This window comes from Heterodontus francisci, unplaced genomic scaffold, assembly GCF_036365525.1.
Source record: "Heterodontus francisci isolate sHetFra1 unplaced genomic scaffold, sHetFra1.hap1 HAP1_SCAFFOLD_74, whole genome shotgun sequence".
NCBI classification, from domain to species: domain Eukaryota; kingdom Metazoa; phylum Chordata; class Chondrichthyes; order Heterodontiformes; family Heterodontidae; genus Heterodontus; species Heterodontus francisci.
The window spans coordinates 2,492,928-2,520,106 of record NW_027140442.1 but is presented as its reverse complement, the minus strand read 5'-3'; positions in this window follow the sequence as shown (position 1 = coordinate 2,520,106).

The following is a 27,179-nucleotide window of genomic DNA, read 5'->3' as shown; positions in this document are numbered from 1 at the left end:
AGTGTATGTCTTTGTTACTTGGTGTAAGTGTGTGTCTGTGTTACTGGGTATCAGTGTATGTCTTTGTTACTTGGTGTCAGTGTATGTCAAAATACTTGGTGAAAGTGTGTGTCTTTGTTACTTGGTGTAATTGTCTGTCTTTGTTACTTGGTGTAAGTATATGTCTTTGTTACTTGGTGTCAGTGTATGTCTGTGTTACTTGGTGCAAGTATCAGTCTTTGTTACTTGTTGTAAGTGTGTGTCTTTGTTACTTGTTGTAAGTGTGTGTCTTTGTTACTTGTTGTAAGTGTGTGTCTTTGTTACTTGTTGTAAGTGTGTGTCTTTGTTACTTGTTGTAAGTGTGTGTCTTTGTTACTTGTTGTAAGTGTATGTCTTTGTTACTTGGTGTCAGTGTATATCTTTGTTACTTGATGTCAGTGTGTGTCTGTGTGACTTGGTATCAGTGTATGTCTTTGTGACTTGGTATCAGTGTATGTCTGTGTTACTGGGTGTCAGTGTCTGTCTGTGTTACTGGGTATCAGTGTATGTCTTTGTTACTTGGTGTAAGTGTGTGTCTGTGTTACTGGATATCAGCGTATGTCTTTGTGACTTGGTATCAGTGTCTGTCTTTGTGACTGTGTATCAGTGTTTCTCTTTGTTACTGGGTGTCAGTGTGTGTTTGTTTGTGTTACTGGGTGTCAGTCTGTGTCTTTGTGACTTGGTGTCAGTGTATGTCTTTGTTACTTGGTGTCAGTGTGTGTCTAGGTTACTGGGTATCAGTGTATGTCTTTGTTACTTGGTGTCAGTGTATGTCAAAATACTTGGTGTAAGTGTATGTCTTTGTTTCTTGGTGTAATTGTCTGTCTTTGTTACTAGGTGTCAGTGTATGTCTGTGTTACTTGGTGTAAGTGTGTGTCTTTGTTACTTGGTGTAAGTGTGTGTCTTTGTTACTTGGTGTCAGTGTATGTCTGCGTTACCTGGTGTCAGTGTGTTTGTTTGTGTTACTGGGTGTCAGTGTGTGTCTGTGTTACTGGGTATCAGTGTATGTCTTTGTGACTTGGTGTCAGTGTATGTCTTTGTGACTTGGTGTCAGTGTATGTCTTTGTTACTGGGTGTCAGTGTGTGTCTTTGTGACTTGGTGTCAGTGTGTGTCTTTGTGACTTGGTGTCAGTGTATGTCTTTGTTACTTGGTGTAACTGTGTGTCTGCGTTAATGGGTATCAGTGTATGTCTTTGTTAATTGGTGTAAATGTCTGTCTTTTTACTTGGTGTCAGTGTATGTCTTTGGTACTTGGTGTCAGTGTATGTCTTTGTTACTTGGTGTCAGTGTATGTCTTTGTTAATTGGTGTCAGTGTGGGTCTGTGTTACTGCGTATCAGTGAATGTCTTTGTGACTTGGTATCAGTGAATGTCTTTGTGACTTGGTATCAGTGTATGTCTTTGTGACTGTGTATCAGTGTTTCTCTGTGCTACTGGGTGTCAGTGTGTGTTTGTTTGTGTTACTGGGTATCAGTGTATGTCTTTGTGACTTGGTATCAGTGTATGTCTTTGTTACTGGGTGTCAGTGTGTGTCTGTGTTACTTGGTGTCAGTGTATCAGTGTTTCTCTGTGTGACTGGGTGTCAGTGTGTGTTTGTTTGTGTTACTGGGTGTCAGTGACACTAGTTGTCAGTATTTAGTTTAGTTTAGAGATACAGCACTTAAACAGGCCCTTCGGCCCTCCGAGTCTGTGCCGACCATCAACCACCCATTTATACTAAATCTACACTCATCCCGTATTCCTATCACATCCCCACCTGTGCCTATATATTTCCCGACCACCTACCTATACTAGGGCCAATTTATGATGGCCAATTAACATATCAACCTGCAAGTCTTTGGCATGTGGGAGGAAACCGGAGCACCCGGAGGAAACCCACGCAGACACAGGGAGAACTTGCAAACTCCGCACAGGCAGTACCCAGAATCGAACCCGGGTCCCTGGAGCTGTGAGGCTGCGGTGCTAACCAAAGCGCCAAAGTGCTCCCGGCCGCAGAGTGTGCCTTTGTTACTTGGTGTCAGTGTGTGTCTCTGTTACTGGGCATCAGTGTATGTCTTTTTGACTTGGTGTCAGTGTATGTCTTTTTGACTTGGTGTCAGTGTATGTCTTTTTTACTGGGTGTCAGTGTGTCTCTGTGTTACTGGGTGTCAGTGTGTGTTTGTTTGTGCCACTGGGTATCAGTGTATGTCTTTGTCACTGGGTGTCAGTGTATGTCTTTGTTATTAGTTGTCAGTGTATGTCTTTGTTACTTGGTGTAACTATTTGTCTGTGTTACTGGGTATCAGTGTATGTCATTGTTACTTGGTGTCAGTGTGTGCCTTTGTTACTTGGTGTCATTTTGTGTCTTTGTTACTGGGTGTCAGTGTATGTCTTTGTTACTTGGTGTCAGTGCATGTCTTTGTTCCTTGGTGGAAGTGTGTGTCTGTGTTACTGGGTATCGGTGTGTGTCTTTGTTACTTGGTGTCATCGTGTGTCTTTGTTACTGGGTGTCAGTGTATGTCTTTGTGACTTGGTGTAAGAGTGTGTCTGTGTTACTGGGTATCAGTGTCTGTCATTGTGACTTGGTGTAAGTGTGTGTCTGTGTTGCTGGGAGTCAGTGTTTGTCTTTGTTAACTGGTGTCAGTGTATGTCTGTTACTTGGTGTAAGTGTGTGTCTTTGTTACTTGGTGTCAGTGTATGTCTGTGTTACTTGGTGTAAGTGTATGACTTTGTTACTTGGTGTCAGTGTATGTCTTTGTTACATGGTGCAAGTGTGTGTCAGTGTTACTGGGTATCAGTGTATGTCTTTGTTACTTGGTGTCTGTGTATGTCTTTGTATACATGGTGTCAGTGAATGTCTTTGTTACTTGGTGTCAGTGTGTTTCTTTGTTACTGGGTGTCAGTGTTTGTCTTTGTTACTGGGTGTCAGTGTGTGTCTTTGTGACATGGTGTTAGTGTGTGTCTGTGTTACTGGGTATCAGTGTATGTCTTTGTTACTGGGTACCAGTGTCTGTCTTTGCTACTTGGTGTAAGTGTGTGTTTGTGTTACTGGGTATCAGTGTATGTCTTTGTTACTTGGTGTCAATGTATGTATGTGTACTTGGTGTAAGTGTGTGTCCTTGTTACTTGGTGTCAGTGTATGTTTGTGTTACTTGGTGTAAGTGTATGTCTTTGTTACTTGGTGTCTTTGTGTGTCTGTGTTGCTGGATATCAGTGAATTTCTTTGTTACTTGGTGTCAGTGTATGTCTTTGTTACTTGGTGTAAGTGTATGTCTGTGTTACTGGGTGTCAGTGTATGCCTTTGTTACTTGGTGTCAGAGTATGTCTGTGTTCTTGGTGTAAGTGTGTGTCTTTGTTTCTTGGTTCAGTGTATGTCTGTGTTACTTGGTGTCTTTGTCTGTCTTTGTTACTTGGTGTCTTTGTCTGTCTTTGTTACTTGGTGTAAGTGTCTGTCTTTGTTACTTGGTGTCAGTGTATGTCTTTGTTACTTGGTGTAAGTGTGTGTCTGTGTTACTGAGTATCAGTGTATGTCTTTGTTACTTGGTGCAAGTGTGTGTCTGTGTTACTGGGTATCAGTGTATGTCTTTGTTACTTGGTGTCAGTGTAAGTCTTTGTTACTTGGTGTAAGTGTGTGTCTGTGTTACTTGGTGTCAGTGTATGTCTTTGTTACTTGGTGTCAGTGTATGTCTTTGTTACTTGGTGTAAGTGTGTGTTTGTGTTACTGGGTATCAGTGTATGTCTTTGTTACTTGGTTTCAGAGTATGTCTGTGTTACTTGGTGTCAGTGTATGTTTTTGTTAATGGGTGTCAGTGTATGCCTTTGTTACTTGGTGTCTGTGTGTGCCTGTGTTACTGGGTGTCAGTGTATGTCTTTGTTACTTGGTGTAAGTATGTGTCTGTGTTACGAGGTATCAGTGTATGTCTTTGTTACTTGGTGTCAGTGTATGTCTTTGTTACTGGGTGTCAGTGTACGTTTTTGTTAATGGGTGTCAGTGTATGTCTTTGTTACTTGGGATCCGTGTGTGTCTATGTTACTGTGTGTCATTGTACGTCTTTGTTACTTGGTGTAAGTGTGTGTCTGTGTTACTGGGTATCAGTGTATGACTTTGTTACTTGTTGTCAGTGTATGTCTTTGTTACTTGGTGTAAGTGTGTGTCTGTGTTACTGGGAATCATTGAATTACTTTGTTAGTTGGTGTCAGTGTATGCCTTTGTTACTTGGTGTAAGTGTATGTCTGTGTTACTGGGTATCAGTGTATGTCTTTGTTACTTGGTGTCAGTGTAAGTCTTTGTTACTTGGTGTAAGTGTGTGTCTGTGTTACTTGGTGTCAGTGTATGTCTTTGTTACTTGGTGTCAGTGTATGTCTTTGTTACTTGGTGCAAGCGTGTGTCTGTGTTACTGGGTGTCCGTGTATGTATTTGTTAATGGGTGTCAGTGTATGTCTTTGTTACTTGGTGTCTTTGTGTGCCTGTGTTACTGGGTGTCAGTGTATGTCTTTGTTACTTGGTGTCAGTGTATGTCTTTGTTACTTGGTGTCAGTGTGTGTCTGTGTTACTGGGTATCAGTGTATGTCTTTGTTACTTGGTGTCAGTGTATGTCTTTGTTACTTGGTGTAAGTGTCTGTCTGTGTTACTGGGTATCAGTGTATGTCTTTGTTACTTGGTGTCATTGTGTGCCTTTGTTACTTGGTGTCATTGTGTGTCTTTGTTACTGGGTATCAGTGTATGTCTTTGTTACTGGGTGTCAGTGTATGTCTTTGTGACTTGGTGTAAGTGTTTGTATGTGTTACTGGGTATCAGTGTCAGTCATTGTTACTTGGTGTAAGTGTGTGTCTGTGTTACTGGGTATCAGTGTATGTCTTTGTTACTTGGTTTCAGAGTATGTCTGTGTTACTTGGTGTCAGTGTATGTTTTTGTTAATGGGTGTCAGTGTATGCCTTTGTTACTTGGTGTCTGTGTGTGCCTGTGTTACTGGGTGTCAGTGTATGTCTTTGTTACTTGGTGTCAGTGTATGTCTTTGTTACTTGGTGTCAGTGTATGCCTTTGTTACTTGGTGTCAGTGTATGTCTTAGTTACTTGGTGTAAGTGTGTGTCTGTGTAACTGAGTATCAGTGTTTGTCTTTGTTACTTGGTGTAAGTGTGTGTCTGTGTTACTAGGTATCAGTGTATGTCTTTGTTACTTGGTGTCAGTGTATGTCTTTATTACTTGGTGTAAGTGTCTGTCTGTGTTACTCGGTATCAGTGTATGTCTTTGTTACTTGGTGTCAGAGTATGTCTGTGTTCTTGGTTTAAGTGTGTGTCTTTGTTACTTGGTTCAGTGTATGTCTGTGTTACTTGGTGTAAGTGTATGTCTGTGTTACTGGGTATCAGTGTATGTCTTTGTCACTTGGTGTCAGTGCATGTCTTTGTTACTTGGTGTCAGTGTATGTCTTTGTTACTTGGTGTCAGTGTATGTCTTTGTTACTTGGTGTAAGTGTGTGTCTGTGTTACTGAGTATCAGTCTATCTCTTTGTTACTTGGTGTCAGTGTATGTCTTTGTTACTTGGTGCCAGTGTATGTCTTTGTTACTTGCTTTCAGCGTGTGTCTGTGTTACTGGGTGTCAGTGTATGTTTTTGTTAATGGGTGTCAGTGTATGTCTTTGTTACTTGTTGTCTGCGTGTGCCTGTGTTACTGGGTGTCAGTGTATGTCTTTGTTACTTGGTGTCAGTGTATGTCTTTGTTACTTGGTGTAAGTGTGTGTCTGTGTAACTGAGTATCAGTGTATGTCTTTGTTACTTGGTGTGAGTGTGTGTCTGTGTTGCTAGGTATCAGTGTATGTCTTTGTTACTTGGTGTCAGTGTATGTCTTTGTTACTTGGTGTAAGTGTCTGTCTGTGTTACTGGGTATCAGTGTATGTCTTTGTTACTTGGTGTCAGAGTGTGCCTTTGTTACTTGGTGTCATTGTGTGTCTTTGTTACTGGGTATCAGTGTATGTCTTTGATACTGGGTGTCAGTGTATGTCTTTGTGACTTGCTGTAAGTGTTTGTATGTGTTACTGGGTATCAGTGTCAGTCATTGTTACTTGGTGTAAGTGTGTGTCTGTGTTACTGGGTATCAGTGTATGTCTCTGTTACTTCGTGTCAGAGTATGTCTGTGTTACTTGGTGGAAGTGTGTGTCTGTGTAACTGAGTATCAGTGTATGTCTTTGTTACTTGGTGTAAGTGTATGTCTGTGTTACTGGGTGTCAGTGTATGTCTTTGTTACTTGGTGTCAGTGTATGTCTGTGTTCTTGGTGTAAGTGTGTGTCTTTGTCACTTGGTTCAGTGTATGTCTGTGTTACTTGGTGTAAGTGTATGTCATTGTTACTTGGTGTCTTTGTCTGCCTTTGTTACTTGGTGTAAGTGTGTGTCTGTGTTACTGGGTATCAGTGTATGTCTTTGTTACTTGGTGTCAGTGTATGTCTTTGTTACTTGGTGTCAGTGTATGTCTCTGTTACTTGGAGTCAGTGTATGTCTCTGTTACTTGGTGTAAGTGTATGTCTTTGTTACTTGGTGTCAGTGTATGTCTTTGTTACTTGGTGTAAGTGTGTGTCTGTGTTACTGAGTATCAGTGCATGTCTTTGTTCCTTGGTGTAAGTGTGTGTCTGTGTTACTGGGTATCAGTGTATGTCTTTGTTACTTGCTGTCAGTGTATGTCTCTGTTACTTGGTGTCAGTGTATGTCTTTGTTACTTGGTGTCAGTGTATGTCTTTGTTACTTGGTGTAAGTGTGTGTCTGTGTTACTGAGTATCAGTGCATGTCTTTGTTCCTTGGTGTAAGTGTGTGTCTGTGTTACTGGGTATCAGTGTATGTCTTTGTTACTTGCTGTCAGTGTATGCCTTTGTTACTTGCTGTCAGTGTATGTCTTTGTTACTTGGTGTAAGTGTGTGTCTGTGTTACTAGGTATCAGTGTATGTCTTTGTTACTTGGTGTCAGTGTATGTCTTTGTTACTTGGTGTCAGTGTATGTCTTTGTTACTTGGTGTAAGCGTGTGTCTGTGTTACTGGGTGTCAGTGTATGTTTTTGTTAATGGGTGTCAGTGTATGTCTTTGTTACTTGGTGTCTGCGTGTGCCTGTGTTACTGGGTGTCAGTGTATGTCTTTGTTACTTGGTGTCAGTGTATGTCTTTGTTACTTGGTGTAAGTGTGTGTCTGTGTTGCTAGGTATCAGTGTATGTCTTTGTTACTTGGTGTCAGTGTATGTCGTTGTTACTTGGTGTAAGTGTCTGTCTGTGTTACTGGGTATCAGTGTATGTCTTTGTTACTTGGTGTCAGAGTGTGCCTTTGTTACTTGGTGTCATTGTGTGTCTTTGTTACTGGGTATCAGTGTATGTCTTTGTTACTTGGTGTAAGTGTATGTCTGTGTTACTGGGTGTCAGTGTATGTCTTTGTTACTTGGTGTCAGTGTATGTCTGTTTTCTTGGTGTAAGTGTGTGTCTTTGTCACTTGGTTCAGTGTATGTCTGTGTTACTTGGTGTAAGTGTATGTCTTTGTTACTTGGTGTCTTTGTCTGCCTTTGTTACTTGGTGTAAGTGTGTGTCTGTGTTACTGGGTATCAGTGTATGTCTTTGTTACTTGGTGTCAGTGTATGTCTTTGTTACTTGGAGTCAGTGTATGTCTCTGTTACTTGGTGTAAGTGTATGTCTTTGTTACTTGGTGTCAGTGTATGTCTTTGTTACTTGGTGTAAGTGTGTGTCTGTGTTACTGAGTATCAGTGCATGCCTTTGTTCCTTGGTGTAAGTGTGTGTCTGTGTTACTGGGTATCAGTGTATGTCTGTGTTACTGGGTATCAGTGTATGTCTTTGTGACTTGGTGTCAGTGTATGTCTTTGTTACTTGGTGTAAGTGTGTGTCTGTGTTACTAGGTATCAGTGTATGTCTTTGTTACTTGGTGTCAGTGTATGTCTTTGTTACTTGGTGTCAGTGTATGACTTTGTTACTGGGTGTCAGTGTACGTTTTTGTTAATGGGTGTCAGTGTATGTCTTTGTTACTTGGGATCCGTGTGTTTCTATGTTACTGTGTGTCATTGTATGCCTTTGTTACTTGGTATCCGTGTGTGTCTGTGTAACTGAGTATCAGTGTACGTCTTTGTTGCTTGGTGTAAGTGTGTGTCTGTGTTACTGGGTATCAGTGTATGTCTTTGTTAGTTAGTGTCAGTGTATGCCTTTGTTACTTGGTGTAAGTGTATGTCCTTGTTACTTGGTGTCAGTGTATGTCTTTGTTACTTGGTGTAAGTGTATGTCTGTGTTACTGGGTATCAGTGTATGTCTTTGTTACTTGGTGTCAGTGTATGTCTTTGTTACTTGGTGTCAGTGTATGTCTTTGTTACTTGGTGTAAGTGTATGTCTGTGTTACTGGGTATCAGTGTATGTCTGTGTTACTGGGTATCAGTGTATGTCTTTGTTACTTGGTGTAAGCGTGTGTCTGTGTTACTGGGTGTCCGTGTATGTATTTGTTAATGGATGTCAGTGTATGTCTTTGTGACTTGGTGTCAGTGTATGTCTTTGTTACTTGGTGTAAGTGTGTGTCTGTGTTACTGGGTATCAGTGTATGTCTTTGTTACTTGGTGTCAGTGTATGTCTTTGTTACTTGGTGTCAGTGTATGTCTTTGTTACTTGGTGTCAGTGTATGTCTTTGTTACTTGGTGTCAGAGTGTGCCTTTGTTACTTGGTGTCATTGTGTGTCTTTGTTACTGGGTATCAGTGTATGCCTTTGTGACTTGGTGCAAGTGTTTGTATGTGTTACTGGGTATCAGTGTCAGTCATTGTTACTTGGTGTAAGTGTGTGTCTGTGTTACTGGGTATCAGTGTATGTCTTTGTTACTTGGTTTCAGAGTATGTCTGTGTTACTTGGTGTAAGTGTGTCTCTGTGTAACTGAGTATCAGTGTGTGTGTTTGTTACTTGGTGTCAGTGTACGTCTGTGTTCTTGGTGTAAGTGTGTGTCTTTGTTACTTGCTTCAGTGTATGTCTCTGATTCTTGGTGTAAGTGGATGTCTTTGTTACTTGGTGTCTTTGTCTGTCTTTGTTACTTTGTGTACGTGTGTGTCTGTGTTACTTGGTGTCAGTGTATGTCTTTGTTACCTGGAGTCAGTGTATGTCTTTGTTACCTGGAGTCAGTGTATGTCTTTGTTACTTGGTGTAAGTGTATGTCTTTGTTTCTTGGTGTCAGTGTATGTCTTTATTACTTGGTGTAAGTGTGTGTCTGTGTTACTGAGTATCAATGTATGTCTTTGTTCCTTGGTGCAAGTGTATGTCTGTGTTACTGGGTATCAGTGTATGTCTTAGTTACTTGCTGTCAGTGTATGTCTTTGTTACTTGGTGTAAGTGTGTGTCTGTGTTACTGGGTATCAGTGTACGTCTTTGTTACTTGGTGTCAGTGTATGTCTGTGTTACTTGGTGTAAGTGTGTGTCTTTGTTACTTGGTGTAAGTGTGTGTCTGTGTCACTTGGTATCAGTGTATGTCTTTGTTACTTGGTGTCAGTGTATGTCTGTGTTACTTGGTGTAAGTGTGTGTCTTTGTTACTTGGTGTCAGTGTATGTCTTTGTTACTTGGTGTCAGTGTATGTCTTTGTCACTTGGTGTAAGTGTATGTCTTTGTTACTTGGTGTCAGTGTATGTCTTTGTTACTTGGTGTAAGTGTGTGTCTGTGTTACTGAGTATCAGTGCATGTCTTTGTTCCTTGGTGTAAGTGTGTGTCTGTGTTACTGGGTATCAGTTTATGTCTTTGTTACTTGCTGTCAGTGTATGTCTTTGTTACTTGGTGTAAGTGTGTGTCTGTGTTACGAGGTATCAGTGTATGTCTTTGTTACTTGGTGTCAGTGTATGTCTTTGTTACTGGGTGTCAGTGTACGTTTTTGTTAATGGGTGTCAGTGTATGTCTTTGTTACTTGGGATCCGTGTGTGTCTATGTTACTGTGTGTCATTGTTTGCCTTTGTTACTTGGTATCCGTGTGTGTCTGTGTAACTGAGTATCAGTGTACGTCTTTGTTACTTGGTGTAAGTGTGTGTCTGTGTTACTGGGTATCAGTGTATGACTTTGTTACTTGTTGTCAGTGTATGTCTTTGTTACTTGGTGTAAGTGTGTGTCTGTGTTACTGGGAATCATTGAATTACTTTGTTAGTTGGTGTCAGTGTATGCCTTTGTTACTTGGTGTAAGTGTATGTCCTTGTTACTTGGTGTCAGTGTATGTCTTTGTTACTTGGTGTAAGTGTATGTCTGTGTTACTGGGTATCAGTGTATGTCTTTGTTACTTGGTGTCAGTGTATGTCTTTGTTACTTGGTGTAAGTGTGTGTCTGTGTTACTTGGTGTCAGTGTATGTCTTTGTTACTTGGTGTCAGTGTATGTCTTTGTTACTTGGTGCAAGCGTGTGTCTGTGTTACTGGGTGTCCGTGTATGTATTTGTTAATGGGTGTCAGTGTATGTCTTTGTTACTTGGTGTCTTTGTGTGCCTGTGTTACTGGGTGTCAGTGTATGTCTTTGTTACTTGGTGTCAGTGTATGTCTTTGTTACTTGGTGTAAGTGTGTGTCTGTGTAACTGGGTATCAGTGTATGTCTTTGTTACTTGTTGTCAGTGTGTGTCTGTGTTACTGGGTGTCAGTGTATGTCTTTGTTACTTGGTGTCAGTGTATGTCTTTGTTACTTGGTGTAAGTGTCTGTCTGTGTTACTGGGTGTCAGTGTATGTCTTTGTTACTTGGTGTCAGTGTATGTCTTTGTTACTTGGTGTAAGTGTCTGTCTGTGTTACTGGGTATCAGTGTATGTCTTTGTTACTTGGTGTCAGAGTGTGCCTTTGTTACTTGGTGTCATTGTGTGTCTTTGTTACTGGGTATCAGTGTATGTCTTTGTTACTGGGTGTCAGTGTATGTCTTTGTGACTTGGTGTAAGTGTTTGTATGTGTTACTGGGTATCAGTGTCAGTCATTGTTACTTGGTGTAAGTGTCTGTCTGTGTTACTGGGTATCAGTGTATGTCTGTGTTACTTGGTTTCAGAGTATGTCTGTGTTACTTGGTGTCAGTGTATGTTTTTGTTAATGGGTGTCAGTGTATGCCTTTGTTACTTGGTGTCTGTGTGTGCCTGTGTTACTGGGTGTCAGTGTATGTCTTTGTTACTTGGTGTCAGTGTATGTCTTTGTTACTTGGTGTCAGTGTATGCCTTTGTTACTTGGTGTCAGTGTATGTCTTAGTTACTTGGTGTAAGTGTGTGTCTGTGTAACTGAGTATCAGTGTTTGTCTTTGTTACTTGGTGTAAGTGTGTGTCTGTGTTACTAGGTATCAGTGTATGTCTTTGTTACTTGGTGTCAGTGTATGTCTTTATTACTTGGTGTAAGTGTCTGTCTGTGTTACTGGGTATCAGTGTATGTCTTTGTTACTTGGTGTCAGAGTATGTCTGTGTTCTTGGTTTAAGTGTGTGTCTTTGTTACTTGGTTCAGTGTATGTCTGCGTTACTTGGTGTAAGTGTATGTCTTTGTTACTTGGTGTCTTTGTCTGTCTTTGTTACTTGGTGTAAGTGTGTGTCTGTGTTACTGGGTATCAGTGTATGTCTTTGTCACTTGGTGTCAGTGCATGTCTTTGTTACTTGGTGTAAGTGTATGTCTTTGTTACTTGGTGTCAGTGTATGTCTTTGTTACTTGGTGTAAGTGTGCGTCTGTGTTACTGAGTATCAGTGTATCTCTTTGTTACTTGGTGTAAGTGTGTGTCAGTGTTACTGGGTATCAGTGTATGTCTTTGTTACTTGGTGTCAGTGTATGTCTTTGTTACTTGGTGTCAGTGTATGTCTTTGTTACTTGGTGTAAGCGTGTGTCTGTGTTACTGGGTGTCAGTGTATGTTTTTGTTAATGGGTGTCAGTGTATGTCTTTGTTACTTGGTGTCTGCGTGTGCCTGTGTTACTGGGTGTCAGTGTATGTCTTTGTTACTTGGTGTCAGTGTATGTCTTTGTTACTTGGTGTAAGTGTGTGTCTGTGTAACTGAGTATCAGTGTATGTCTTTGTTACTTGGTGTGAGTGTGTGTCTGTGTTGCTAGGTATCAGTGTATGTCTTTGTTACTTGGTGTCATTGTATGTCTTTGTTACTTGGTGTAAGTGTCTGTCTGTGTTACTGGGTATCAGTGTATGTCTTTGTTACTTGGTGTCAGAGTGTGCCTTTGTTACTTGGTGTCATTCTGTGTCTTTGTTACTGGGTATCAGTGTATGTCTTTGATACTGGTTGTCAGTGTATGTCTTTGTGACTTGGTGTAAGTGTTTGTATGTGTTACTGGGTATCAGTGTCAGTCATTGTTACTTGGTGTAAGTGTGTGTCTGTGTTACTGGGTATCAGTGTATGTCTCTGTAACTTGGTGTCAGAGTATGTCTGTGTTACCTGGTGGAAGTGTGTGTCTGTGTAACTGAGTATCAGTGTATGTCTTTGTTACTTGGTGTCAGTGTATGTCTGTGTTCTTGGTGTAAGTGTGTGTCTTTGTCACTTGGTTCAGTGTATGTCTGTGTTACTTGGTGTAAGTGTATGTCTTTGTTACTTGGTGTCTTTGTCTGCCTTTGTTACTTGGTGTAAGTGTGTGTCTGTGTTACTGGGTGTCAGTGTATGTCTGTGTTACTGGGTATCATTGTATGTCTTTGTTACTTGCTGTCAGTGTATGTCTTTGTTACTTGGTGTCAGTGTATGTCTTTGTTACTTGGTGTCAGTGTATGTCTTTGTTACTTGGTGTAAGTGTGTGTCTGTGTTACTAGGTATCAGTGTATGTCTTTGTTACTTGGTGTCAGTGTATGTCTTTGTTACTGGGTGTCAGTGTACGTTTTTGTTAATGGGTGTCAGTGTATGTCTTTGTTACTTGGGATCCGTGTGTGTCTATGTTACTTGGTGTCATTGTCTGCCTTTGTTACTTGGTGTCCGTGTGTGTCTGTGTAACTGAGTATCAGTGTACGTCTTTGTTGCTTGGTGTAAGTGTGTGTCTGTGTTACTGGGTATCAGTGTATGTCTTTGTTACTTGCTGTCAGTGTATGTCTTTGTTACTTGGTGTAAGTGTGTATCTGTGTTACTGGGAATCAGTGAATTACTTTGTTAGTTGGTGTCAGTGTATGCCTTTGTTACTTGGTGTAAGTGTATGTCCTTGTTACTTGGTGTCAGTGTATGTCTTTGTTACTTGGTGTAAGTGTATGTCTGTGTTACTGGGTATCAGTGTATGTCTTTGTTACTTGGTGTCAGTGTATGTCTTTGTTACTTGGTGTAAGTGTGTGTCTGTGTTACTGGGTATCAGTGTATGTCTTTGTTACTTGGTTTCAGAGTATGTCTGTGTTACTTGGTGTCAGTGTATGTTTTTGTTAATGGGTGTCAGTGTATGCCTTTGTTACTTGGTGTCTGTGTGTGCCTGTGTTACTGGGTGTCAGTGTATGTCTTTGTTACTTGGTGTCAGTGTATGTCTTTGTTACTTAGTGTCAGTGTATGCCTTTGTTACTTGGTGTCAGTGTATGTCTTAGTTACTTGGTGTAAGTGTGTGTCTGTGTAACTGAGTATCAGTGTTTGTCTTTGTTACTTGGTGTAAGTGTGTGTCTGTGTTACTAGGTATCAGTGTATGTCTTTGTTACTTGGTGTCAGTGTATGTCTTTATTACTTGGTGTAAGTGTCTGTCTGTGTTACTGGGTATCAGTGTATGTCTTTGTTACTTGGTGTCAGAGTATGTCTGTGTGCTTGGTTTAAGTGTGTGTCTTTGTTACTTGGTTCAGTGTATGTCTGTGTTACTTGGTGTAAGTGTATGTCTGTGTTACTGGGTATCAATGTATGTCTTTGTCACTTGGTGTCAGTGCATGTCTTTGTTACTTGGTGTCAGTGTATGTCTTTGTTACTTGGTGTCAGTGTATGTCTTTTTTACTTGGTGTAAGTGTGTTTCTGTGTTACTGAGTGTCAGTGTATCTCTTTGTTACTTGGTGTCAGTGTATGTCTTTGTTACTTGGTGCCAGTGTATGTCTTTGTTACTTGGTGTAAGCGTGTGTCTGTGTTACTGGGTGTCAGTGTATGTTTTTGTTAATGGGTGTCAGTGTATGTCTTTGTTACTTGGTGTCTGCGTGTGCCTGTGTTACTGGGTGTCAGTGTATGTCTTTGTTACTTGGTGTCGGTGTATGTCTTTGTTACTTGGTGTAAGTGTGTGTCTGTGTAACTGAGTATCAGTGTATGTTTTTGTTACTTGATGTGAGTGTGTGTCTGCGTTGCTAGGTATCAGTGTATGTCTTTGTTACTTGGTGTCAGTGTATGTCTTTGTTACTTGGTGTAAGTGTCTGTCTGTGTTACTGGGTATCAGTGTATGTCTTTGTTACTTGGTGTCAGAGTGTGCCTTTGTTACTTGGTGTCATTGTGTGTCTTTGTTACTGGGTATCAGTGTATGTCTTTGATACTGGGTGTCAGTGTATGTCTTTGTGACTTGGTGTAAGTGTTTGTATGTGTTACTGGGTATCAGTGTCAGTCATTGTTACTTGGTGTAAGTGTGTGTCTGTGTTACTGGGTATCAGTGTATGTCTCTGTTACTTCGTGTCAGAGCATGTCTGTGTTACTTGGTGGAAGTGTGTGTCTGTGTAACTGAGTATCAGTGTATGTCTTTGTTACTTGGTGTAAGTGTATGTCTGTGTTACTGGGTGTCAGTGTATGTCTGTGTTACTGGTGTAAGTGTGTGTCTTTGTCACTTGGTTCAGTGTTTGTCTGTGTTACTTGGTGTAAGTGTATGTCTTTGTTACTTGGTGTAAGTGTGTGTCTGTGTTACTGGGTATCAGTGTATGTCTTTGTTACTTGGTGTCAGTGTATGTCTTTGTTACTTGGAGTCAGTGTATGTCTCTGTTACTTGGTGGAAGTGTATGTCTTTGTTACTTGGTGTCAGTGTATGTCTTTGTTACTTGGTGTAAGTGTGTGTCTGTGTTACTGAGTATCAGTGCATGTCTTTGTTCCTTGCTATAAGTGTGTGTCTGTGTTACTTGCTGTCAGTGTATGTCTTTGTTACTTGCTGTCAGTGTATGTCTTTGTTACTTGCTGTCAGTGTATGTCTTTGTTACTTGGTGTCAGTGTATGTCTTTGTTACTTGGTGTCAGTGTATGTCTTTGTTACTTGGTGTAAGTGTGTGTCTGTGTTACTGAGTATCAGTGCATGTCTTTGTTCCTTGGTGTAAGTGTGTGTCTGTGTTACTGGGTATCAGTGTATGTCTTTGTTACTTGCTGTCAGTGTATGTCTTTGTTACTTGGTGTAAGTGTGTGTCTGTGTTACTAGGTATCAGTGTATGTCTTTGTTACTTGGTGTCAGTGTATGTCTTTGTTACTTGGTGTCAGTGTATGTCTTTGTTACTTGGTGTAAGCGTGTGTCTGTGTTACTGGGTGTCAGTGTATGTTTTTGTTAATGGGTGTCAGTGTATGTCTTTGTTACTTGGTGTCTGCGTGTGCCTGTGTTACTGGGTGTCAGTGTATGTCTTTGTTACTTGGTGTCAGTGTATGTCTTTGTTACTTGGTGTAAGTGTGTGTCTGTGTAACTGAGTATCAGTGTATGTTTTTGTTACTTGGTGCGAGTGTGTGTCTGTGTTGCTAGGTATCAGTGTATGTCTGTGTTGCTAGGTATCAGTGTATGTCTTTGTTACTTGGTGTCAGTGTATGTCTTTGTTACTTGGTGTAAGTGTCTGTCTGTGTTACTGGGTATCAGTGTATGCCTTTGTTACTTGGTGTCATTGTGTGTCTTTGTTACTGGGTATCAGTGCATGTCTTTGATACTGGGTGTCAGTGTATGTCTTTGTGACATGGTGTAAGTGTTTGTATGTGTTACTGGGTATCAGTGTCAGTCATTGTTACTTGGTGTAATTGTGTGTCTGTGTTACTGGGTATCAGTGTATGTCTCTGTTTCTTGGTGTCAGTGTATGTCTTTGTTACTTGGTGTAAGTTTATGTCTGTGTTACTGGGTGTCAGTGTATGTCTTTGTTACTTGGTGTCAGTGTATGTCTGTGTTCTTGGTGTAAGTGTGTGTCTTTGTCACCTGGTTCAGTGTATGTCTGTGTTACTTGGTGTAAGTGTATGTCTTTGTTACTTGGTGTCTTTGTCTGCCTTTGTTACTTGGTGTAAGTGTATGTCTTTGTTACTTGGTGTCAGTGTATGTCTTTGTTACTTGGAGTCAGTGTATGTCTCTGTTACTTGGCGTAAGTGTGTGTCTGTGTTACTGAGTATCAGTGCATGTCTTTGTTCCTTGGTGTAAGTGTATGTCTTTGTTACTTGGTGTCAGTGTATGTCTTTGTTACTTGGTGTAAGTGTGTGTCTGTGTTACTGAGTATCAGTGCATGTCTTTGTTCCTTGGTGTAAGTGTGTGTCTGTGTTACTGGGTATCAGTGTATGTCTTTGTTACTTGCTGTCATTGTATGTCTTTGTTACTTGCTGTCAGTGTATGTCTTTGTTACTTGGTGTAAGTGTGTGTCTGTGTTACTAGGTATCAGTGTATGTCTTTGTTACTTGGTGTCAGTGTATGTCTTTGTTACTGGGTGTCAGTGTACGTTTTTGTTAATGGGTGTCAGTGTATGTCTTTGTTACTTGGGATCCGTGTGTTTCTATGTTACTGTGTGTCATTGTATGCCTTTGTTACTTGGTATCCGTGTGTGTCTGTGTAACTGAGTATCAGTGTACGTCTTTGTTGCTTGGTGTAAGTGTGTGTCTGTGTTACTGGGTATCAGTGTATGTCTTTGTTAGTTGGTGTCAGTGTATGCCTTTGTTACTTGGTGTAAGTGTATGTCCTTGTTACTTGGTGTCAGTGTATGTCTTTGTTACTTGGTGTAAGTGTATGTCTGTGTTACTGGGTATCAGTGTATGTCTTTGTTACTTGGTGTCAGTGTATGTCTTTGTTACTTGGTGTAAGTGTATGTCTGTGTTACTGGGTATCAGTGTATGTCTGTGTTACTGGGTATCAGTGTATGTCTTTGTTACTTGGTGTCAGTGTAAGTCTTTGTTACTTGGTGTAAGCGTGTGTCTGTGTTACTGGGTGTCCGTGTATGTATTTGTTAATGGGTGTCAGTGTATGTCTTTGTGACTTGGTGTCAGTGTATGTCTTTGTTACTTGGTGTAAGTGTGTGTCTGTGTTACTGGGTATCAGTGTATGTCTTTGTTACTTGGTGTCAGTGTATGTCTTTGTTACCTGGTGTCGGAGTGTGCCTTTGTTACTTGGTGTCATTGTGTGTCTTTGTTACTGGGTATCAGTGTATGCCTTTGTGACTTGGTGCAAGTGTTTGTATGTGTTACTGGGTATCAGTGTCAGTCATTGTTACTTGGTGTAAGTGTGTGTCAGTGTTACTGGGTATCAGTGTATGTCTTTGTTACTTGGTTTCAGAGTATGTCTGTGTTACTTGGTGTAAGTGTGTCTCTGTGTAACTGAGTATCAGTGTGTGTGTTTGTTACTTGGTGTCAGTGTACGTCTGTGTTCTTGGTGTAAGTGTGTGTCTTTGTTACTTGCTTCAGTGTATGTCTCTGATTCTTGGTGTAAGTGGATGTCTTTGTTACTTGGTGTCTTTGTCTGTCTTTGTTACTTTGTGTACGTGTGTGTCTGTGTTACTTGGTGTCAGTGTATGTCTTTGTTACTTGGAGTCAGTGTATGTCTTTGTTACTTGGAGTCAGTGTATGTCTTTGTTACTTGGTGTAAGTGTATGTCTTTGTTTCTTGGTATCAGTGTATGTCTTTATTACTTGGTGTAAGTGTGTGTCTGTGTTACTGAGTATCAATGTATGTCTTTGTTCCTTGGTGCAAGTGTGTGTCTGTGTTACTGGCTATCAGTGTATGTCTTAGTTACTTGCTGTCAGTGTATGTCTTTGTTAATTGGTGTAAGTGTGTGTCTGTGTTACTGGGTATCAGTGTATGTCTTTGTTACTTGGTGTCACTGTATGTCTGTGTTACTTGGTGTAAGTGTGTGTCTTTGTTACTTGGTGTAAGTGTGTGTCTGTGTCACTTGGTATCAGTGTATGTCTTTGTTACTTGGTGTCAGTGTATGTCTGTGTTACTGAGTATCAGTGCATGTCTTTGTTCCTTGGTGTAAGTGTGTGTCTGTGTTACTGGGTATCAGTTTATGTCTTTGTTACTTGCTGTCAGTGTATGTCTTTGTTACTTGGTGTCAGTGTATGTCTTTGTTACTTGGTGTAAGTGTGTGTCTGTGTTACGAGGTATCAGTGTATGTCTTTGTTACTTGGTGTCAGTGTATGTCTTTGTTACTGGGTGTCAGTGTACGTTTTTGTTAATGGGTGTCAGTGTATGTCTTTGTTACTTGGGATCCGTGTGTGTCTATGTTACTGTGTGTCATTGTTTGCCTTTGTTACTTGGTATCCGTGTGTGTCTGTGTAACTGACTATCAGTGTACGTCTTTGTTACTTGGTGTAAGTGTGTGTCTGTGTTACTGGGTATCAGTGTATGACTTTGTTACTTGTTGTCAGTGTATGCCTTTGTTACTTGGTGTAAGTGTATGTCCTTGTTACTTGGTGTCAGTGCATGTCTGTGTTACTGGGTATCAGTGTATGTCTTTGTTACTTGGTGTCAGTGTATGTCTTTGTTACTTGGTGTAAGTGTGTGTCTGTGTTACTTGGTGTCAGTGTATGTCTTTGTTACTTGGTGTCAGTGCATGTCTTTGTTACTTGGTGCAAGCGTGTGTCTGTGTTACTGGGTGTCCGTGTATGTATATGTTAATGGGTGTCAGTGTATGTCTTTGTTACTTGGTGTCTTTGTGTGCCTGTGTTACTGGGTGTCAGTGTATGTCTTTGTTACTTGGTGTCAGTGTATGTCTTTGTTACTTGGTGTAAGTGTGTGTCTGTGGAACTGGGTATCAGTGTATGTCTTTGTTACTGGGTGTCAGTGTATGTCTTTGTGACTTGGTGTAAGTGTTTGTATGTGTTACTGGGTATCAGTGTCAGTCATTGTTACTTGGTGTAAGTGTGCGTCTGTGTTACTGGGTATCAGTGTATGTCTTTGTTACTTGGTTTCAGAGTATGTCTGTGTTACTTGGTGTCAGTGTATGTTTTTGTTAATGGGTGTCAGTGTATGCCTTTGTTACTTGGTGTCTGTGTGTGCCTGTGTTACTGGGTGTCAGTGTATGTCTTTGTTACTTGGTGTCAGTGTATGTCTTTGTTACTTGGTGTCAGTGTATGTCTTTGTTACTTGGTGTCAGTGTATGCCTTTGTTACTTGGTGTCAGTGTATGTCTTAGTTACTTGGTGTAAGTGTGTGTCTGTGTCACTGAGTATCAGTGTTTGTCTTTGTTACTTGGTGTAAGTGTGTGTCTGTGTTACTAGGTATCTGTGTATGTCTGTGTTACTGGGTATCAGTGTATGTCTTTGTTACTTGGTGTCAGAGTATGTCTGTGTTCTTGGTTTAAGTGTGTGTCTTTGTTACTTGGTTCAGTGTATGTCTGCGTTAATTGGTGTAAGTGTATGTCTTTGTTACTTGGTGTCTTTGTCTGTCTTTGTTACTTCGTGTAAGTGTGTGTCTTTGTTACTGGGTATCAGTGTATGTCTTTGTCACTTGGTGTCAGTGCATGTCTTTGTTACTTGGTGTAAGTGTATGTCTTTGTTACTTGGTGTCAGTGTATGTCTTTGTTACTTGGTGTAAGTGTGTGTCTGTGTTACTGAGTATCAGTGTATCTCTTTGTTACTTGGTGTAAGTGTGTGTCAGTGTTACTGGGTATCAGTGTATGTCTTTGTTACTTGGTGTCAGTGTATGTCTTTGTTACTGGGTGTCAGTGTACGTTTTTGTTAATGGGTGTCAGTGTATGTCTTTGTTACTTGGGATCCGTGTGTGTCTATGTTACTGTGTGTCATTGTTTGCCTTTGTTACTTGGTATCCGTGTGTGTCTGTGTAACTGACTATCAGTGTACGTCTTTGTTACTTGGTGTAAGTGTGTGTCTGTGTTACTGGGTATCAGTGTATGACTTTGTTACTTGTTGTCAGTGTATGCCTTTGTTACTTGGTGTAAGTGTATGTCCTTGTTACTTGGTGTCAGTGCATGTCTGTGTTACTGGGTATCAGTGTATGTCTTTGTTACTTGGTGTCAGTGTATGTCTTTGTTACTTGGTGTAAGTGTGTGTCTGTGTTACTTGGTGTCAGTGTATGTCTTTGTTACTTGGTGTCAGTGCATGTCTTTGTTACTTGGTGCAAGCGTGTGTCTGTGTTACTGGGTGTCCATGTATGTATATGTTAATGGGTGTCAGTGTATGTCTTTGTTACTTGGTGTCTTTGTGTGCCTGTGTTACTGGGTGTCAGTGTATGTCTTTGTTACTTGGTGTCAGTGTATGTCTTTGTTACTTGGTGTAAGTGTGTGTCTGTGGAACTGGGTATCAGTGTATGTCTTTGTTACTTGGTGTCAGTGTGTGTCTGTGTTACTGGGTATCAGTGTATGTCTTTGTTACTTGGTGTCAGTGTATGTCTTTGTTACTTGGTGTAAGTGTCTGTCTGTGTTACTGGGTATCAGTGTATGTCTTTGTTACTTGGTGTCAGAGTGTGCCTTTGTTACTTGGTGTCATTGTGTGTCTTTGTTACTGGGTATCAGTGTATGTCTTTGTTACTGGGTGTCAGTGTATGTCTTTGTGACTTGGTGTAAGTGTTTGTATGTGTTACTGGGTATCAGTGTCAGTCATTGTTACTTGGTGTAAGTGTGTGTCTGTGTTACTGGGTATCAGTGTATGTCTTTGTTACTTGGTTTCAGAGTATGTCTGTGTTACTTGGTGTCAGTGTATGTTTTTGTTAATGGGTGTCAGTGTATGCCTTTGTTACTTGGTGTCTGTGTGTGCCTGTGTTACTGGGTGTCAGTGTATGTCTTTGTTACTTGGTGTCAGTGTATGTCTTTGTTACTTGGTGTCAGTGTATGCCTTTGTTACTTGGTGTCAGTGTATGTCTTAGTTACTTGGTGTAAGTGTGTGTCTGTGTCACTGAGTATCAGTGTTTGTCTTTGTTACTTGGTGTAAGTGTGTGTCTGTGTTACTAGGTATCAGTGTATGTCTGTGTTACTGGGTATCAGTGTATGTCTTTGTTACTTGGTGTCAGAGTATGTCTGTGTTCTTGGTTTAAGTGTGTGTCTTTGTTACTTGGTTCAGTGTATGTCTGCGTTACTTGGTGTAAGTGTATGTCTTTGTTACTTGGTGTCTTTGTCACTTGGTGTCTTTGTCTGTCTTTGTTACTTGGTGTAAGTGTGTGTCTTTGTTACTGGGTATCAGTGTATGTCTTTGTCACTTGGTGTCAGTGCATGTCTTTGTTACTTGGTGTAAGTGTATGTCTTTGTTACTTGGTGTCAGTGTATGTCTTTGTTACTTGGTGTAAGTGTGTGTCTGTGTTACTGAGTATCAGTGTATCTCTTTGTTACTTGGTGTAAGTGTGTGTCAGTGTTACTGGGTATCAGTGTATGTCTTTGTTACTTGGTGTCAGTGTATGTCTTTGTTACTTGGTGTCAGTGTATGTCTTTGTTACTTGGTGTAAGCGTGTGTCTGTGTTACTGGGTGTCAGTGTATGTTTTTGTTAATGGGTGTCAGTGTATGTCTTTGTTACTTGGTGTCTGCGTGTGCCTGTGTTACTGGGTGTCAGTGTATGTCTTTGTTACTTGGTGTCAGTGTATGTCTTTGTTACTTGGTGTAAGTGTATGTCTTTGTTACTTGGTGTAAGCGTGTGTCTGTGTTACTGGGTATCAGTGTATGTCTCTGTTACTTGGTGTCAGAGTATGTCTGTGTTACTTGGTGGAAGTGTGTGTCTGTGTAACTGAGTATCAGTGTATGTCTTTGTTACTTGGTGTCAGTGTATGTCTGTGTTCTTGGTGTAAGTGTGTGTCTTTGTCACTTGGTTCAGTGTATGTCTGTGTTACTTGGTGTAAGTGTATGTCTTTGTTACTTGGTGTCTTTGTCTGCCTTTGTTACTTGGTGTAAGTGTGTGTCTGTGTTACTGGGTGTCAGTGTATGTCTTTGTTACTTGGTGTCAGTGTATGTCTTTGTTACTTGGAGTCAGTGTATGTCTCTGTTACTTGGTGTAAGTGTATGTCTTTGTTACTTGGTGTCAGTGTATGTCTTTGTTACTTGGTGTAAGTGTGTGTCTGTGTTACTGAGTATCAGTGCATGTCTTTGTTCCTTGGTGTAAGTGTGTGTCTGTGTTACTGGGTATCAGTGTATGTCTTTGTTACTTGCTGTCAGTGTATGTCTTTGTTACTTGCTGTCAGTGTATGTCTTTGTTACTTGGTGTCAGTGTATGTCTTTGTTACTTGGTGTAAGTGTGTGTCTGTGTTACTAGGTATCAGTGTATGTCTTTGTTACTTGGTGTCAGTGTATGTCTTTGTTACTGGGTGTCAGTGTACGTTTTTGTTAATGGGTGTCAGTGTATGTCTTTGTTACTTGGGATCCGTGTGTGTCTGTTACTTGGTGTCATTGTCTGCCTTTGTTACTTGGTGTCCGTGTGTGTCTGTGTAACTGAGTATCAGTGTACGTCTTTGTTGCTTGGTGTAAGTGTGTGTCTGTGTTACTGGGTATCAGTGTATGTCTTTGTTACTTGGTGTCAGTGTATGTCTTTGTTACTTGGTGTAAGTGTGTATCTGTGTTACTGGGAATCAGTGAATTACTTTGTTTGTTGGTGTCAGTGTATGCCTTTGTTACTTGGTGTAAGTGTATGTCCTTGTTACTTGGTGTCAGTGTATGTCTTTGTTACTTGGTGTAAGTGTATGTCTGTGTTACTGGGCATCAGTGTATGTCTTTGTTACTTGGTGTCAGTGTATGTCTTTGTTACTTGGTGTAAGTGTGTGTCTGTGTTACTGGGTATCATTGTATGTCTTTGTTACTTGGTGTCAGTGTATGTCTTTGTTACTTGGTGTAAGCGTGTGTCTGTGTTACTGGGTGTCCGTGTATGTATTTGTTAATGGGTGTCAGTGTATGTCTTTGTGACTTGGTGTCAGTGTATGTCTTTGTTACTTGGTGTAAGTGTGTGTCTGTGTAACTGAGTATCAGTGTAAGTCTTTGTTACTTGGTGTAAGTGTGTGTCTGTGTTACTGGGTATCAGTGTATGTCTTTGTTACTTGGTGTCATTGTATGTCTTTGTTACTTGGTGTCAGAGTGTGCCTTTGTTACTTGGTGTCATTGTGTGTCTTTGTTACTGGGTATCAGTGTATGTCTTTGTTACTGGGTGTCAGTGTATGCCTTTGTGACTTGGTGTAAGTGTTTGTATGTGTTACTGGGTATCAGTGTCAGTCATTGTTACTTGGTGTAAGTGTGTGTCTGTGTTACTGGGTATCAGTGTATGTCTTTGTTACTTGGTTTCAGAGTGTGTCTGTGTTACTTGGTGTAAGTGTGTGTCTGTGTAACTGAGTATCAGTGTGTGTGTTTGTTACTTGGTGTCAGTGTATGTCTGTGTTCTTGGTGTAAGTGTGTGTCTTTGTTACTTGCTTCAGTGTATGTCTGTGTTACTTGATGTAAGTGGATGTCTTTGTTACTTGGTGTCTTTGTCTGTCTTTGTTACTTTGTGTACGTGTGTGTCTGTGTTACTTGGTGTCAGTGTATGTCTTTGTTACTTGGAGTCAGTGTATGTCTTTGTTACTTGGAGTCAGTGTATGTCTTTGTTACTTGGTGTAAGTGTATGTCTTTGTTTCTTGGTGTCAGTGTATGTCTTTATTACTTGGTGTAAGTGTGTGTCTGTGTTACTGAGTATCAATGTATGTCTTTGTTCCTTGGTGCAAGTGTGTGTCTGTGTTACTGGGTATCATTGTATGTCTTAGTTACTTGCTGTCAGTGTATGTCTTTGTTACTGGGTGTCAGTGTACGTTTTTGTTAATGGGTGTCAGTGTATGTCTTTGTTACTTGGTATCCGTGTGTGTCTGTGTTACTGGGTGTCAGTGCATGTCTTTGTTACTTGGAGTCAGTGTATGTCTTTGTTACTTGGTGTAAGTGTATGTCTGTGTTACTGGGTGTCAGTGTATGTCTTTATTACTTGGTGTCAGTGTATGTCTGTGTACTTGGTGTAAGTGTGTGTCTTTGTTACTTGGTTCAGTGTATGTCTGTGTTACTTGGTGTCAGTGTATGTCTTTGTTACGTGGTGTCTTGGTCTGTCTTTGTTACTTGGTGGAAGTGTGTGTCTGTGTTACTGGGTATCAGTGCATGTCTTTATTACTTGGTGTCAGTGTATGTCTTTGTTACTTGGTGTAAGTGTATGTCTTTGTTACTTGGTGTCAGTGTATGTCTTTGTTACTTGGTGTAAGTGTGTGTCTGTGTTACTGAGTATCAGTGTATGTCTTTGTTCCTTGGTGTAAGTGTGTGTCTGTGTTACTGGGTGTCAGTGTATGTCTTTGTTACTTGCTGTCTGTGTATGTCTTTGTTACTTGGTGTCAGTGTGTGTCTTTGTTACTTGGTGTAAGTGTGTTTCTGTGTTACTGGGTGTCAGTGCGTGTCTGTGATACTGGCTATCACTGTATGTCTTTGTTGCTTGGTGTCAGTGTATGTCTTTGTACTTTGTGTAATTGGATGTCTTTGTTACTTGGTGTTAGTTTGTGTCTGTGTTACTTGGTGTAAGTGTGTGTCTGTGTTACTGTGTATCAGTGTATGTCTTTGTTATTTGCTGTCAGTGTATGTCTTTGTTACTTGGTGTAACTTTATGTCTTTGTTACTTGCTGTCAGTGTATGTCTTTGTTACTTGGTGTAAGTGTGTGTCTGTGTTACTGGGTATCAGTGTATGTCTTTGTTACTTGGTGTAAGTGTCTGTCTGTGTTACTGGGTATCAGTGTACGTCTTTGTTACTTGGTGTCAGTATATGTCTTTGTTACTTGGTGTAAGTGTATGTCTTTATGACTGGGTGTCAGTGTAAGTCTTTGTTACTTGGTGTAAGTGTGTGTCTGTGTTACTGGGTATCAGTGCATGTCTTTGTTACTTGGTGTCAGTGTGTCTTTGTTACTGGGTGTCAGTGTATGTCTTTGTTACTGGGTGTCAGTGTGTGTCTTTGTGACTTGGTGTCAGTGTGTCTTTGTTACTGGGTGTCAGTGTATGTCTTTGTTACTGGGTGTCAGTGTGTGTCTTTGTGACTTGGTGTCAGTGTATGTCTTTGTTACTTCGTGTAATTGTGTGTCTCTGTTACTGGGTATCAGTGCATGTCTTTGTTACTTGGTGTCAGTGTGTCTTTGTTACTGGGTGTCAGTGTATGTCTTTGTTACTGGGTGTCAGTGTGTGTCTTTGTGACTTGGTGTATGTGTGTGTCTGTATTACTGGGTATCAGTGTCTGTCTTTGTTACTTGGTGTAAGTGTGTGTCTGTGTTACTTGGTATCAGTGTAAGTCTTTGTTACTTGGTATCAGTGTATGTCTTTGTTACTTGGTGACAGTGTATGTCCGTGTTACTAGGTTTAAGTGTCTGTCTTTGTTAATTGGTGTAAGCGTATGTCTGTCTTACTTGGTGGAAGTGTATGTCTTTGTTACTTGGTGTCAGTGTTTGTCTTTGATTCTTGGTGTAAGTGTGTGTCTGTGTTACTGGGTATCAGTGTCTGTCTTTGTTACTTGGTGTAAGAGTGTGTCTGTGTTACCTGGTATCAGTGTATGTCTTTGTTACTTGGTGTCAGTGGATGTCTGTGTAACTGAGTATCAGTGTATGTTTTTGTTACTTGGTGTGAGTGTGTGTCTGTGTTGCTAGGTATCAGTGTATGTCTTTGTTACTTGGTGTCAGTGTATGTCTTTGTTACTTGGTGTAAGTGTCTGTCTGTGTTACTGGGTATCAGTGTATGTCTTTGTTACTTGGTGTCAGAGTGTGCCTTTGTTACTTGGTGTCATTGTGTGTCTTTGTTACTGGGTATCAGTGTATGTCTTTGATACTGGGTGTCAGTGTATGTCTTTGTGACTTGGTGTAAGTGTTTGTATGTGTTACTGGGTATCAGTGTCAGTCATTGTTACTTGGTGTAAGTGTGTGTCTGTGTTACTGGGTATCAGTGTATGTCTCTGTTACTTCGTGTCAGAGTATGTCTGTGTTACTTGGTGGAAGTGTGTGTCTGTGTAACTGAGTATCAGTGTATGTCTTTGTTACTTGGTGTAAGTGTATGTCTGTGTTACTGGGTGTCAGTGTATGTCTTTGTTACTTGGTGTCAGTGTATGTCTGTGTTCTTGGTGTAAGTGTGTGTCTTTATCACTTGGTTCAGTGTATGTCTGTGTTACTTGGTGTAAGTGTATGTCTTTGTTACTTGGTGTCTTTGTCTGCCTTTGTTACTTGGTGTAAGTGTGTGTCTGTGTTACTGGGTATCAGTGTATGTCTTTGTTACTTGGTGTCAGTGTATGTCTATGTTACTTGGTGTCAGTGTATGTCTTTGTTACTTGGTGTAAGTGTGTGTCTGTGTTACTGAGTATCAGTGCATGTCTTTGTTCCTTGGTGTAAGTGTGTGTCTGTGTTACTGGGTATCAGTGTATGTCTTTGTTACTTGCTGTCAGTGTATGTCTTTGTTACTTGCTGTCAGTGTATGTCTTTGTTACTTGGTGTAAGTGTGTGTCTGTGTTACTAGGTATCAGTGTATGTCTTTGTTACTTGGTGTCAGTGTATGTCTTTGTTACTTGGTGTCAGTGTATGTCTTTGTTACTTGGTGTAAGCGTGTGTCTGTGTTACTGGGTGTCAGTGTATGTTTTTGTTAATGGGTGTCAGTGTGTGTCTTTGTTACTTGGTGTCTGCGTGTGCCTGTGTTACTTGGTGTCAGTGTATGTCTTTGTTACTTGGTGTCAGTGTATGTTTTTGTTACTTGGTGTGAGTGTGTGTCTTTGTTAGTTGGTGTAAGTGTGTGTCTGTGTAACTGAGTATCAGTGTATGTTTTTGTTACTTGGTGTGAGTGTGTGTCTGTGTTGCTAGGTATCAGTGTATGTCTTTGTTACTTGGTGTCAGTGTATGTCTTTGTTACTTGGTGTAAGTGTCTGTCTGTGTTACTGGGTATCAGTGTATGTCTTTGTTACTTGGTGTCAGAGTGTGCCTTTGTTACTTGGTGTCATTGTGTGTCTTTGTTACTGGGTATCAGTGTATGTCTTTGATACTGGGTGTCAGTGTATGTCTTTGTGACTTGGTGTAAGTGTTTGTATGTGTTACTGGGTATCAGTGTCAGTCATTGTTACTTGGTGTAATTGTGTGTCTGTGTTACTGGGTATCAGTGTATGTCTCTGTTACTTGGTGTAAGTGTATGTCTGTGTTACTGGGTGTCAGTGCATGTCTTTGTTACTTGGTGTC